This window comes from Diabrotica virgifera, chromosome 9 (genome assembly GCF_917563875.1).
Source record: "Diabrotica virgifera virgifera chromosome 9, PGI_DIABVI_V3a".
NCBI lineage: Eukaryota > Metazoa > Arthropoda > Insecta > Coleoptera > Chrysomelidae > Diabrotica > Diabrotica virgifera.
In genome coordinates, this window is record NC_065451.1 from 152,451,746 (window position 1) to 152,467,660 (window position 15,915).

The following is a 15,915-nucleotide window of genomic DNA, read 5'->3' on the forward strand; positions in this document are numbered from 1 at the left end:
ATTTAATTCTTATTGTGAAGTGGTAAGTAGGTATAGCTTTTACTCTTTCTTCTTTCTCAATAGCATACAATGTTTAACTGACATTCAAAGATACCTACAGGTGTGCTTGACTGTATCCAAAAAAACTCTACACATAAAAAATGAAAGTGACGATTCTATTGAAAGAATGATGTATTTATTATATGCTATCTATAAATAAACGTTCTATCTTTAGGGTTTCCCTGTATATGCGGGCTTGGTACTGATCGATAATTTTAACCAAAGAAAACTCGGAACAATAATTTTTATACATTTAAAAAGCTAAATTGGCGCTAAGAAAAAGTTTAAAAAACAAATCAAAGATAATGAAAAAAATGTATTTATATAATCGTCGATATCTCCTAAAGTTGTTGTGAGGTCATTATAGTACTTTCCTAAATTTTTTAGTCCGTCTAAAACGTTTTCTACCGCTGACATAGGAGCAAAATTATTAGGGATAGAAGCAGAAAATAACGAGAAGGGCAACTGGCACTCTGGCAGCAGCGTACGCTGTGAAGGAAAAGTGTTCAAATTTCGCAGTCAGTTTGTTGTAGTGGGCCCACTGTGTACGAGCTATAGTAGTGCTAAAAATTTTCAACGAGGACTCATAAACATTTTTTTATTTTAAATGAGCAATGTCTAAGAGGCATGTCGCTTATATAAAACCGGACGAACCTAGTTTTCTTAAAAAATTGAAAAGGGAAGCAGGTTATATCGAGGGACCCACCGTCGATACCAAAGTAGGTTAGGTCAGGCCTGTAGCATGTTTTTTAGTAATTATGATCGTTTGTAGCGTGAAAATTACGGGGAAGTTTCCCAAGAAGATTTATTGGATACTGAAGAAGAAAAACCTACCGTAGTTGTCCTTAAACCAGGAGATTTGACCGCTGAAGAAGCTCAGCTTGAAGAAGAGAGGTTAAAAAAGGGTAAGTCGTATTTTTTCACTATTTAAGCTTCTTTAGTCAGTTTTCACGATAAACATTTTGAAGTAACTTCTTGAACGAAGAAAATAGGTTGATTATTATTATTGTTTTCGGTAAAATAATTGTCTAAAAATGTTCGTCGTCAGCAGCTAGATTGCATTTGCGGCGTTGCCAGGTATTTTGTACAAAAATTTTATTGTAATATTTTTTCAGACAAAATTTCAACTTCTGATATAAAACTTATTTTCTAGTATCTATTTAAAATTTATAACTAAAAAAGAAATATTATTAGATCGTTTTTGAAAAAAGCGATTTTGCTAGAAAAATAGTTTGAAACACCTAATTTAAGGTGAAATATTAACGAACTCTGGGAATATCTTGCACATTAAAAAAATGGGTATAGTATTTTTACTACAAAAACGTTATTACTTAGGTCAAAATTTTTGACGTAAGAGAACTGTCAAAACATTAGAATGTGACTTTTCGTTATTGTCATGTTTATAAAAATATGGCAATAATGAAAAGTGACATTCTAATGTTTTGACAGTTCTCTTACGTCAAAAATTTTGACCTACGTAATAACGTTTTTGTAGTAAAAATACTATATATGGAAATCTAGGATTGTTTGTTGTCATAAAAGGAGAAACTATTTTTAACGTGCCTCATAGGGTACACAAAATAATTTCAAACATGGTGACTATTGGTCCAGTAAATGAGTATTAATGTTACATTTTGACATGATCCAATAATACGAAAGTACAATATTAAAACATTTTATTTGTTTCCTTCGTTTATTTTTCTACAAATATATCACAAGGAATACAATGACAAACAAAACATTACGTTTGTCACTGTCAGTCAATGTAAATGTTTTTCAATAAATAGGCCATTCCAACATGCTGAATATGGCGGCTGGGAGGCAAACAAAAATGTTATTCTGTTAGTTCTTAAAGTTTTTAGATAATTTTATTTACGTTTATTTGTAATTTTGTTTTGTACAAAGATTAATTCAACATTTTCTCTGGAAGAATTAATTTTAAAAGATAATATGCTTCATTTCTCATGTGTTTTGAAGTGTGGAATGTGAAGTATTCATGATAAAGTTAAGTTTTATTGGTTGCCATCAGTGCTACATTTTAAGCATAAAACGACTAAAAAGTAATCATCTAAGAGACAAAACAATGGTTAAATGCTATAAAACGCCCTATAAAAATGCTAAATAACTAACTATGTTACTTACGCTTATTACCTATATTATTTATTTTGATCTTTTGCTTGTACCTACTAGCAACATCTGTATAGGGCTTTTCATTCACAGTCATTTGTTTCGAGCTTCTGTCATATGTTGTATAATCTGTATATAATATTTGTATACACAGATTATACAACATATGACAGAAGCTCGAAACAAATGACAATCGAGGAAAAGCCCTATTGTCTATCAACAACTTTCGAAAGTATTCACTCATGTTCATTTATTCACTGCTTAAAACTAAATAAAGTCGTTCAAGTACTTCTTCAACGAAAAACTACACAAAATATACAACAGAACGTTCTGAAAATACAACTAAAAACTGTTAACGGTAAAAAAACTTAAGAAACAATGTGGTACAAATATAAACAAATACAATGTTTGACAGTTTGACTCCCAGCGGTTTCATAAATGTCAAAATCTTGGAATGTTCTATTGTTCAAAATTTTATTCAGAAAGTTGTAGTTATGTATCTATTATTCTTTGGAAGGGGCTAAAATCTTAACACGTGTGACTTTGATTGCATTTTATAAAATTCTCCTGTAACAGTGGCAGTTGCCAAACTCCTCCGATACGTCTAAAGGTGGGAGAATATCAATATAATGTAAATTTATAGGTTTCTATTGATAATTTACCACCTCTACTAGTTTCGTCTCTTTTTTTTAATTCACAGCGTATTATATTTTCCGTCTTTTCCATTATTTTGCCGGTTATTATCGCACTCATTACTGTGCACAAAATAACGTAAAAGACAGAAAACATAATAGGTTGTGGAATAAAAGAGATGAAACTAGTAGAGGTGGGAAATTATCAATAGAAACCTATAAATTTACATTTTATTGATAGTTTCCTGTTTCCCACCTGTAGACGTATCGGAGGAGTTTTGCAACTACCACTATGACAGTGACAGTTTTAGTTGACATACTCCTCCGATGCGTCTAAAGTTGGAAAACTATCAATATAATGTAAATTTATAGGTTTCTACTAATAATTTCCCACCTTTACTAGTTTCATCTCTTTTTATTTCACAACGTATTATTTTTTCGTATTTTGCGTTATTTTGCAGGTTCTTAGTGCCATCACTGTATAGCCAAATGTTTTTGTTCCTTTTTATTTATTTGTAAGTATATTTTTTTCTTCGTTGTCCTTTCGTTCTATTTACCATGAGATAGTGTTTTAAAATTCTACTTCGTTACTTAAAATCTAAGTTAAACAGTGTTTGGAATATACAGTTCTCCTATTTTACTTCTTTATTCGAAATCCTTTTTTATATTTTGATTTAAAATATTTCAATATAATAAGAGATTTATCAGTTGTTTGTAACTTTCAGAATTTTTAGTTCTTTGATATATTTTTATAGCACTTTTAACATTTTCTCCTAAATGATTTTTAATTTAAAATCCTGGTATCCCTGAAAAATTTTAAATCGTGCAACAGCGCTTGTTTGTCATCCTCGACTAATTCGTCTCGTATCTAGCCGTGGGGCACATGCGCCGTAGAAGCCCGCGAATGTAAACCCGCGAAATTTTCATATTCAATTTAGCGCAAAACAAATCTTCAAACTCACCACAAACAAATATTATTTTAAAAAGTTTAATACAAAAATATATGTACGGGATTATTTTTTCGTAATATGTTAAAAATATCTCGTAATTTTACAACAAATAATTCCCGAGCTGTAACTCGGTATATATTTTTTCCACACGTCATCTAGCGTATCAGACAGAGGCGGGCTTACGGTCGGCACTGAGCGTTAGAATAGCGCGTAATGCTTGGGACACGTGATCATTGGAGCTCGTTGTTAAGACTTTGGAAAGGTGCTTACTCCCCTTTTCACGAAAATGGTTTGGTCTATTATACGGAACGGTATTTTGCTTCTGCCTGACTACCAGATAAAATTTTCTTCAGCCGCCATATTTAATAAAACTCAGTTATATGACCTTTAAAATAAATATTTTTTCATAACATCATTTTTCCGGTATATTTTTTCCAATTTTTTAAATACACTGCTCTCAGTAATTCGAATGACACTTTTTTATTTTTTATTATTTTTATTTAAAATAATTTGTCAAAAAACTAACACTTTTTGCAATTTTTGTAAACTCTACAAAATTCTTAACTACTTTTAAGGACCTGATGAACATTATTTCTCCATTCACTTCTGTTTGTAACGATCCCGTTGCTTCGTAACATGACAATTGTTATTTTAAATAAAGCTCTCCAAATCTTAAAATATCTTTTATTTACTCTGGGCACATCCCCACGATATTTCAAAATATTGTACAAAATTTCTAAAAATGTTTCAAAGTGAAATTCTTAAAGAATTTCCACTATTTTCTTTAAAGTCCGATTCAGATGCTGCTATCCCAGTAGAAAGTAGAAACGAAAGGCACAATTTCTTCAAATCCAATGTCTTCTAAACTTTTTCAAAGTTTGCCAGTCTCTTCGATAAAATGTAATATGTCTTCATAATTTTTATGGAAGGCCTGTCTTTCGTTTTTTTTTTCCATGGAGTCAGAAGTTTTATAAGGAGACCCTTGGTGAACAAGGTAATTATATATTAGGGGGTTAATTTTTTGGGCTTCTATGTAGATGGAAAGTTAGATATTTGAACATTCTTTTTTTATTATAGAGTTTACGGGGGGACATTACATATTTGGTAGCTTAGGACACTTTCTCCTACACTAACTGTAGTAGTTTCTTTTATTTTTTGATTACAATACTAAATGTAATTTTTTTGGGGCTTATTAAATTCAGTAAATATTTAAAAAAGGAGCACATGTATTTTTTTGCATTTATTTAAATACTGCATATAGCCACGTGTGAATTCATTTTTCTTGGGTAGGAATTATTGATTTGCATTTCACTTTAAAAATAAAGGGGACCTAATTTGGTAGTATAAATTGATATACTACTAAATATGTATAAAGTATGTACAGTCTGATGACACAGAGTAATGGGATTTTATTCTTATTTTAAAGGTGCTTATTTTATGTTTTTCTTTTCCAGTCCATCACCTTTACGTGTTTAAGGTCTTCCTCTACTTTATTAACCCTCGTAAGGCGGTGCTTTGATTCTTACGTAAACAACGGTGCGGGGTGCATTTGCACCCCATCAGTATATCCGATTTTTTATATGTGAACGTCGGGGAAATTAATTTGAAAGATAATTAGGACTTATTTATTATAGTACGAAACATAATTTTATAAAACAAGTACTCATTTCTTCTTAAAAAAAATTATTATCGTCACAAGACAAACACATGAAATTTTTCACAGAATGAGCAACACAAAGTTTTTACACACAATACAGTTATGCCGGGACTTTTGGTCTTTTTTCTCTGACACAAGTAACACCGACCTTGTCCCGTAGCTCTGTTAGCTCCAGGTGGAACATCAGAAACGTCCAATTTGGGATACGAAATTTTCATGATTTGCAACCAAAAGTAATTTTTTTGAAAAAAAGCACGTAAACTCAAAGAATTTTAAATGCTGTAATGGGTGGAATACGTTTAGAATCGAACTTAATACGAATAAAAAATTGACAAAAACCAAAAAAGGTTTATTAAAAAAGATAGGTGAGAAAAACGAGGTCTGGCACCGCCTTACGAGGGTTAATATAATTCGATCTGGGTCTACCTTTTCTTGTGGGACCGATGACCGATTAGTTTTCTGGTCATAACTAGTTTAGGCATTCTAGATGTTCGCTGCCGTTATTTCTTAGTTCGTTCTTTAACGGTAAAATATTGCAAAACCTCTAAATTTTAAAGAACCGATTGGATTGACATCAAATTTGGCATACACATAGCTAACAAGTCAAAGAAAAAAGTGATATTGTGCCGATATGTGCTTTTGCCCTGGGGGTGGTTTTCACACCCTTTTGGGGGTGAAAAAATATTCGTCCAAATAAAGTCAGGAAGTGGATAAACTGGCTAATTTTAAGTAACTTTTGTTCTATAGAGTTTTTTCACTAAGTCAATACTTTTCGAGTTATTTGGCAGTGAATATGTTCATTTTTTCAACAAAATAACCACGCTTTTAGACGGTTTTTCGCAAATATCTCAAATAGTAAGTATTTTGTCGAAAAAACATTCTCAGCAAAAATATAGCCTGTAAAAATTTTTAAAAAATGGTGTATATATCACGTCTCTACACCCAGTAGAAGCAGAGTTATAGCTAATGAAAAATAGGTTCATTTTCGTCAAATTCCAAATGGAATACTTTAACGTGAAATAACCAAAAATAAAGCACATTTCGGGGAAAACTCATTACAACTTATTTAAAGTGTTTTAAAAAAGCTTCATTTCTGTTTTATAAAAAAAATTTTTAGCATCAAAATCAAACAAGTTACGCTCAAAATAAAGTTAGTCCCTTTTGGTTTTGGTAAAAAAATCGAGAAAATCACCCCCTAATTAGTATCTTAAATGAACTTAATCGTTACGACTTCACAAGTTTCTTGACTCATGTATATATTGTTTATATGATCTGTAAGTTTCATCGGTTCAAAGTCCTTATTATTGAAAGGGCTGTAGTTAAAATGGGTTGAACGGGTCACTGATCACGAATGTATGCAAATTTAGAAACACCAAATCTTAATCAATTTTTGTCTAACAGAAAAACAAAAAATACATGATATTCAGAAAAGCAAATCTGACTTTTTTTGTTTTTCGAGATTTTTGGAATCTCTAACAATTTTTAAGTTATTCTGAAAAAAAGCATATTTTTCAAAATTTAAATTTTTAAAAATTTTACTTTGAAAAATTTTTTTTTTTTAAATAAGCACTTTGAATCGATGAAACTTACAGATCATATTATAAACACAACATAAGTAAAATAATTTGTGGAGCGGTAACGATTAATTTAATTTAAGTTGCTAATTAGGGGGTGGTCTTTCCGATTTTTTTTTGCAAAAACAAAAGGGACCAACTTTATTTTGTGCGTAACTTGCTTAAATTTAATACTAGAAACTTTTTGTAAAAACAGAAATAAAGCTTTTTTTAAACAATTTAAAAAAGTTATAATAATTTTCCCCAAAAAGTGCTTAATTTTTTTGGATATTTCACGTCGAAATATTCTATTTGAAATTTGGTGAATATGAATCTATTTTTCATTGGCTATAACTCTGGTTCTACGAGATCAAGAGATCTAACGCGTACACCATTTTTTTACTTTTCGATGGGCTATATTTTTGCTGAGAACGTTTTTTTCGACACAATACTTACTTTTTGAGTTATTTGCGAAAAACCGTCTAAAAATGTGGTTATTTTGTTGAAAAATGAACATATTCACTTGCAAATAACTCGAAAAGTGTTGACTTGGCGAAAAAGCTCTATAGAACAAAAGTTACTTAAAATTAGTCAGTTTACCCATTTCCGGACTTATTTTGGACATACATTTTTTCACCCCCAAGAGGGGGTGAAAGTCACCCCCAGGGCAAAAGCGCACATCGGCACAATATCACTTGTTTTCTTTGACATGTAAGCTATACGTATGCCAAATTTCATGTCAATCCAAGCGGTTCTTTAAAATTTGGAGCAAAAACCGTGAAAGAATGGACTATCTACATGTTCCAACCATCTGATTATTTGTGATTTGAAGAACTTGGTGTTTGTAGGTTCTTTATACAAATACATTAATTCGTTGTTGGTTCTTGTCTCACACTCGTCTTCCTTCCTTCGAATACGCGTCTCATATTTTCCTTTCTCATCTTTCCACAGTATCCTCGTCTTTCTTACTTTTAATCCATGCGCGTCGCAGGCATTGTGGGTCTAACTACTGTTTTATATATTCGGAGTTTGCCTTGCCTAGAAACGTATTTTGAACTTATTAGGACTATAAAACAGCCTAATTTTTTTATTCTGATATTAAGCTCCCCTTTCTCTTTTCTATTTTCATCGAATACCACACCCATGTATTCAGAATTGTCCACCCTTCTATAACTATATGGACCAAGAGCTAGCAACGTCGGAAAAAATCATTTTAAGACGGCTGATTCTTTCATATATTGTTCCCTATGCTTCCTCGAACACCGTAGCGGCCATCTGGCTACTGATACAGGTTGCGTTAATTACTGCGCAGCACACTTATACAGGTAAACATATCGAATTTAAAATTATTGTTAAGACGAAAAATTTTTTGTCATTATTTTTAAACATTATTAGAAATATAAACTGTAATAAAAAAGTAAAGACAAAAAAATTTTTCGTCCTAAAATAATTTAAATTCAATATACAGGGTGATTGATGAGTGTGATAAAGCTCAGTAGATCCGCTATAGTAATAGATAGCAGTAAAAGTTAATGATAAAAATTGTGGCCAACTTTCAGCTTCACATTACGAAATTAGTTAGATTGTTACAGGGTGTTCGATAACATAGTGGCAGACCAAACTTATGTTTTTTTTAATGGAACACCCTATATTTTATTTTATATTCGAAATCCTCTTAACTTCCCCATCACAAAAATATAAAGGTTTGTTATGTTATATAGGGCTTTTACAAAGTTATAACCAATTTTTTATGAAAATCGTAACAAGTTCAGCTCCCTGTATAAATAAAAAAAAGCACAACAGCGATGGTTTATTGGTGCCATATTTTTTTGTTGATTGTGAAAATTTTTAAGAATTGTTGATGTTGCTAATTTTCCTTATATCGAATACAGGGTGAGTCAAAACGCAAGTACATTCTTTTCTCAGAAATTTTAAATAGAACACCCTGTATTTTATATCACCTTCGAAAAGTATCATTACCGTACTTTAATTTTTGTATAATATTCCCTATGCCTAAATTTGTTAGTTTTCGAGGTATTTTCATTTTTCAGAGCAAGTTATTAATTATGGTGTTCTATTTAAAATTACTGTGAAAATAATGTACTTGCGTTTTGACTACTAATCTTGTATTCGATATAAAGAAAATTAGCAATATCAACCATTTTTATAAATTTTGACAATCAACAAAAAAATATGGCACCAATAAACCATTGCTGTTGTGCTTATTTTTATTTATACAGGGAGCTGAACTTATTACGATTTTCGTAGAACATTGGTTATAACTTTGTAAATACCCTGTATAACATAACAAACCTTTATATTTTTGTGATGGAGAAGTTAACAGGATTTCGAATATAAAATAAAATATAGGGTGTTCCATTAAAAAAAACAAAAGTTTGGTCTGCCACTATGTAGTAACACCCTGTAACATTCTAACTAATTTTGTAATGTGAAGCGCAAAGTTAGCTACAATTTTTGCTATTAACTTTTATTGCCTATCTATTACTATAGCGGATCTACTAAGCTTTTTCACACTAATCAATCACCCTGATTTTGTGTTTACCTGTACAGGTGTGCTGCGCAGTAATTAACGCAACCTGTATCAGCAGTCAGATGGTCGGTACGGTGTTCGAGGAAGCATAGGGAACGATATATGAAAGAATCAGCCGTCTTAAAATGATTTCTCGAAAACGTTGCTAGCTCTTAGACAGCTTTTACCACTTACAGACTAAAATTTTCTTTTTTTTCTGTCCCTTTCATGATCATATATTTGGTTTTGTCTTCAATTAGCTCCAATCCGAATTTATGCGCTTCTTCAATCATTTTCTTCACCACTTTGCCTAATTTTTTCGCAGTTCTTGCTAAGATTTTGCTTCTGCCTTACTACCAGTTAAAATTTTCTTCAGCCGCCATATTTAATAAAACTCAGGTATATGACCTTTAACATAAATATTTTTTCACACCATCATTTTTCCGGTATATTTTTTCGAGTTTTTTAAATACACTGCTCTCAGTAATTCGAATGTCACTTTTTATTTTTTATTATTTTTGATTCTAAATAATTTGTCAAAAAACACGATTTGTGTAATTTTTATAAACTTAAGACTTATGCAATTAGCCTTCGGAAATATTTTCTTTCACTTTTCAGTTTCCAGGCGCAATCATCCAGTTCCAATTTATTACTTTTAAACTTATGTCTCCAAGCCCAACCTCCTGCGTCGTTCTTGTCCAGTTTTGTTAAGTTCGTTTAAGTCATCCTTTTGTCGTGTTGGTGATGGATTTACACTTCTCAATTTTGGATTTTTATTTTAGTTATTCCAAGCGTGGATCGCTGCCTCTTTTACTACCATTTTCAGTTTTAGCAGCTGTAACTAGTGATGTAAAATTTCCGGGAATATTCGAAACTTTCGGAAACTTATGGAAATATTGCATTTTTATTAAAATTATAATAAATTATACAAATCAGTAGTTAGCTTTACTTATTGTTGTGGTATTACGACTACAGAAAAAATCTGTTAAAAAACTACAAAAAAAATCATTACATATCCAATGATTTTTATTCGATAAACAGCTAGGTGAAGTTCAATATCAAACTAATAAGATTATTTTGTCCTCGTGCTTTATTCTTAAGCGAGAAAGTTATTAAAATAGATGCCACAAAAATAGGTGCACAATAATTTTTTCTCTAATCTTCTTGTTAATCTGAAAAAAAATGATGAAAAGAAAAATTGTTTAATATACGGCTTTGGAAAAGTTCTATTCTAAGTGAAAATACAAACGAAATGACATATATACATATATACAGAGTGGGCCAAAGAAAAGGAGCCACCCCGATATTTGGCAGTATTTATTAGATTTTAAGAAAATAAAAAAAACAGGTCAATTTTTGATCTAAGGGGGACACATTTTTACGATACAAACATCTGTCATTTGTGAACTCCCTCCCTTCCACTTCCCCCACCCCTTATTTTTAAATAGGGAATAGGGGTCGTGTGCTAGCTCATTTGAAAGGTTATTCAATTCTCTATTCAGTAATATCAACATCGACTTAAAAATGTATACAGGGTGTCCAAGAAAAATTATTTTGAATTAAATTAATTGACACAAAAAGAAGAATGTATGTAATTTATTTAACTCAGAACACATTCTACTGCTGACAGAAAGCAGAAAAAAATATTTTTTGATAAATAGACACTGCTTTTTGCTTAATTTTAATGTTCAAGCTTCCACCCATCTGCCTCTTGGTAGGTTGAATATTGAATTTAAGCAACAAACAGTGTTTATTTATCAAATAAACATTGTTTTCTGTTTTTTATCAGCAGTAGAATGTATTCTGAGTTAAATAATTTACATACATTCTTCTTTTTGTGTCAATTAATTTAATTTAAAATAATTTTTCTTGGACACCCTGTATAAATTTTTATGTCAATGTTGATATTACTAAATAGAGAATTGAATAACCTTTCAAATGAGCTAGCACACGCCCCCTATTCCCTATTTAAAAATAAGGGGTGGGGGAAGTGGAAGGAAGGGAGTTGACAAATGACAGATGTTTGTACCGTAAAAATGTGTCCCCCTTAGATCAAAAATTGACCTGTTTTTTTATTTTCTTAAAATCCAATAAATACTGCCAAATATCGGGGTGGCTCCTGTTATTTGGCCCACTCTGTATATAGAATATTATAGAACGAGTACATCAAATCAGACTGATATTTTTAGCTGATGACTTTACTAGAGATATTTTTCAAGGTCAATATAAGGTACGTTTTGTTTATTTTATTTTGATATTTCGTCTTTCGTCTAGTTTTAATATACCGATTCTTTGGACTCTGGTACGCAAATGGTGATGATGTCATGTAGAAAACATTACAACAAAAGCGAAAACTTACAAGAATGGCAGCCATAGAAATAATGGAATTGACAAAAAAATATACGCAAAGATTGCTGTGTTGTGGTTTATGGTAACGGAAAGCAAAAGCAGATACCTAATTATTAACTCGTTAAATGAGTTGACTCAGTCAGTGACAGAATACAGGGTGTCCAGAAACTCTTCTGACAAACGAAGACCAGAGATTTCTCAGATTATTTTAAGACAATTTAACAGGGGCGTCATTTGGTACTTTCAGGGGGGGGGCAAATGACCCCCTGACCCTGAAAATGACTGAAATTTACCAAAAATAGATCAATTTTGTATTAGGCTTGCATATAAATGTATTGTATATATAATGCTTGCCCCCCCTATCAAAATTTCAAATGACGCTCCTGCAATTTAACCCAATTTATCTAGTCCGATAATGCTTACTAAGGGAGCTGGAACTCTTAAAGGTGGCGTCATGTAATTAGTTTTTTTTTAAATACCTCCAGAACGCTTCTATTTAATCGTTGATAAGCCCTATTGCGAGTTTCTAGTACCGGTCATAGGCGTCCGTTTTGGGTGGAGTAACGGTTATTTTATCGCATAACTTTTTTGTTTTTAATGTTAAGCATTTTTGACACTGGATAATTTTATGAGGTAGACTAGTACTAAAAGTTACTCTTGCTTTAAGTCGGCAAAATACATCCTTTTTTTTTGAAAAATGTTTTCAAATTTTTTTCAAATTCAAAAAACCAAAAAGTTTTCAAACCGATTATTCTAGAAAACGGTGCATTCTACTGACTTGAGCAAGAGTACCTTTTAGTACTACACACCTCAAAATTTAATAATTTAGTGTCAAAAATGCTTAAAAGTTAAAGGCAAACAAGTTATGCGATAAAATAATCGTTGCCAGTGCCGGTTTAACCTAACTTCGGGCCCTGGGCGCTGGAGGTTTAGGGGTCCCCTTCATTGCTATTCGTTGTCAGTTTTTTAACAAGAAAACACATGCATTAACTATAAAGGTTTATTGTAAAATCCATAAAATATATTTTTTAAACAAGTAAGAAGAATAGCAAACATAAAAAATAATCCAAAAAATACATTTAAAAACATAAATAAAAAACAGAAAGTTCCACAGAACACCACATGACAAGCAAAAAACATATTCTAAAAAATACATAAAGACAAAAATTAGATCACTTTTTTTTCTTGACTTAGCATTCGCAAACTGCCATATAATATTATCACAATTCAGTTTCTCCAGTTCTTCATTCTCTGTATACAATAGTGATAATGCGTCTAGGTTTTCTTGACCCAAATTTGACCTTAAATATGTTTTTATTCTTTTTTAAAAGCCGAAAAGACAGCTCGCCTGACGCATTAGAAATTGGTGTCGTCAAATAAATTTGCAGTAAAGTTAAAATATTGGGAAAAGTTGCCTTTACATCCTAGATGGATCCTTACAAATGTTTCATAAATTGTATGTTTAATCAATTTTTGGCATAACGTTACAAAATGGGTAATTTCATTATACAAGTTCTCTTTGGTTTCATCAACATCGTTTTTGTTTCTCGCATAAAGTATTAATTGACGTCTTGACTTCTTCTTTATCTCTAGATTAAAACAACATCTAAAAGCTGATGTTACATCCTTGTAGCATTAAATTCGCGATTCTGAAAACAGCGACTAATTTTCTAGACTCTAGATTTTCTGCGACAGCGATTTTTTGTCGCTGCGACTACATATCGCAATTGGAGGCGACTGTAGCACTGTATAATGCCAAATTGCAATTTTTGTAATCGCTTTTGAATATTTGAAAGAGTGTGTACCTATTGTTTGGGTATTGGCATTTTCGAGAATAATCTATTCTTTATCTATAAATTAGATTTATTTATAACTATTTTAAAAGGACTTATTTTGTTCCTGTTTTAAAAGAACTTATTTTAAAGCCGAAAAGTGAGAGAAATTATTATTTAAGCCCCACAATTCAAAATGAAATTATTAGAAACTAAAAAAACTCCGTTTGTGCGATTGTTTTGGATACAATTCGAGACATGGCCATTGATTAATAACCTACATAGTTTTTACCCACTGCCTGGGTAGTTTGTAATCAATGACATAGCGAAATGTGACAACTTTCTGTAGTTTTTGAAAAAGGGCCCCGCCACAAATACTGACACGGGGCCCCTGTGGGACTAGGCTACGGCACTGTGTATAGGCGTGAAAAGATGTAACAATAGAACAAAGGCGTTTGCAGTGTATTGGCGTATCTGCGTATGAGATTTTTTCGGAGTATATGTAGATTATTTAGCGACTTTATTTTTTTATAATTAAAAGGAACGGGCCCCTCCGGGGCTTGGGCCCCTGGGCGCCCAGTGGATAAACCGGCACTGATCTTTGCCCTACCCAAAACGGACGCCTATGACCGATACTCGGAATATATTTATCTGGAACGTTCTGGAGGTATTTAAGAAAAACTAATTACAAGGCTCCATCTTAAAAGAACTCTGGCTCCCTTAGGAAGCATTTTCGGACTAGGTGAATTGGGTTAAGGTTAAATTCTCTTAAAATTCTCTTTGAAATAAAGATAAGTAAGAGTAACTATACGCGACATATCAAACTAAAAAGTTTATTTTGTCATCCTGGTTTATTTTAATAAACGAGAATTTTATTAAAATTTGAGATGCTACTAATTACAAATGTTGGGGTGCAATAATTTTTTTCTCTAACCTTCTAAAAAAATGATAAAAAGAAAAATTGCTTATTATACCTATTGTTTTGGAAAAGTTCTAAGGTAAGGGATAGCAAATACAAATATGTAATACCAACGGAATGACATATCAAAACGAGTACATCAAATCAGACTGATATTTTTAGCTTATGATTTTACTAGAGATATTTTTCAAGGTCAATAAGGTACGTTTTGTTTATTTTACTTTCATATTTCGTCTTCGTCTAGAGTCTAGTAAGTAGTATACCATTTCTATGGACTATGGTACTTTACGTAGATGTTGATGAGTCACACTTCAACAAAAGCGAAAATTTACAAAATGGCAGCGATAGAATAATTTTGATGGAATTGACAAACAAAATAGGCGCAAATATTTCCGAGTTGTTTATGGTAACGGAAAGCAGAAACAGATAAAAATATAATAATTATTAGTAGAGCTCGGGAAATATGCAAAATGCATATTAAGTGCATACATATTTGCATATTTTGGATAAATTTTATAAGTGCATATGCATTTATTAAAATTGCATATTTTCAGACTTTTTTACCTCAAACAACAGAAAAAAATTTCTAAACGATAAATTTGATCATTCCCGTGGAACCACTTTGTGGTAACATCCTTAATCTCTACATATTACAATTTATACGGCAAGGAGACGACGAATAAAGATACGAAGGAGACTCTACAATATGCAGTCACATTGTGTTAGTGAAAAAATTTTGTTATTAAGTGATGCTGCGCCATATGACCAAAGGTGGACAGAAATTAGAAATATTTTTTTCAAAATTACTTGTTTAGCACACGCTTCAAATAGAGTAGCAGAAACTGCAAGGACAGAAAAGCTCTTCTGCGAGTACAGGTGTACATAATATGTACTTATGTACATCTTTATATTATAAAGATCGTTTATCTAATGTGCCTTTACCATCTGAACCTGTGATGACTAGATGGAGAACATGGTTACGTTCTGTAAATTTCATAACCGATAATTTTGAGGAAATTAGAGACGTCATTTGTAGATTCGTTGTAGATAACTCAGGTTCTACACAAAAATGAGTGGATATTTAAAAAAACTTTTATTAAAAAGTAATTTGACACATCGTCGTCGTCGCGGCAAAAGTCACTAAGTCCAAAATAACAGATCTAAGAAAACGAACATTTAGTGACTTCTGCCTGACAACACAATGGTAATTTTGGACTTATGCATATTCAGTGACTTAGACAACATTCTCTAGGTACTTTCTAGGACTTCGTTATTTTTGCCAGACTATGAAAATTGATATTGTGAATCGATCAGGACACTTAACTCAATTTTGACAAAAGTGGACTTGGTGAGTTTTGCCGTGACGACGAAGACATATCCAAACCAA

At 31.7% G+C, this 15,915-nt stretch overlaps 1 protein-coding gene across 1 annotated transcript in view; it reads left to right on the forward strand.

The window, feature by feature from the left end:
- Positions 1-865: 865 nt before the first annotated feature.
- LOC126892355 (MOG interacting and ectopic P-granules protein 1) overlaps positions 866-15,915 on the forward strand; it is a 257,232-nt gene continuing 242,182 nt past the window's right edge. The window contains exon 1 of the mRNA XM_050661874.1: positions 866-944. The gene's annotated coding sequence lies outside the window, so the exon portion shown is untranslated. The remainder of the gene's footprint in view (positions 945-15,915) is intronic.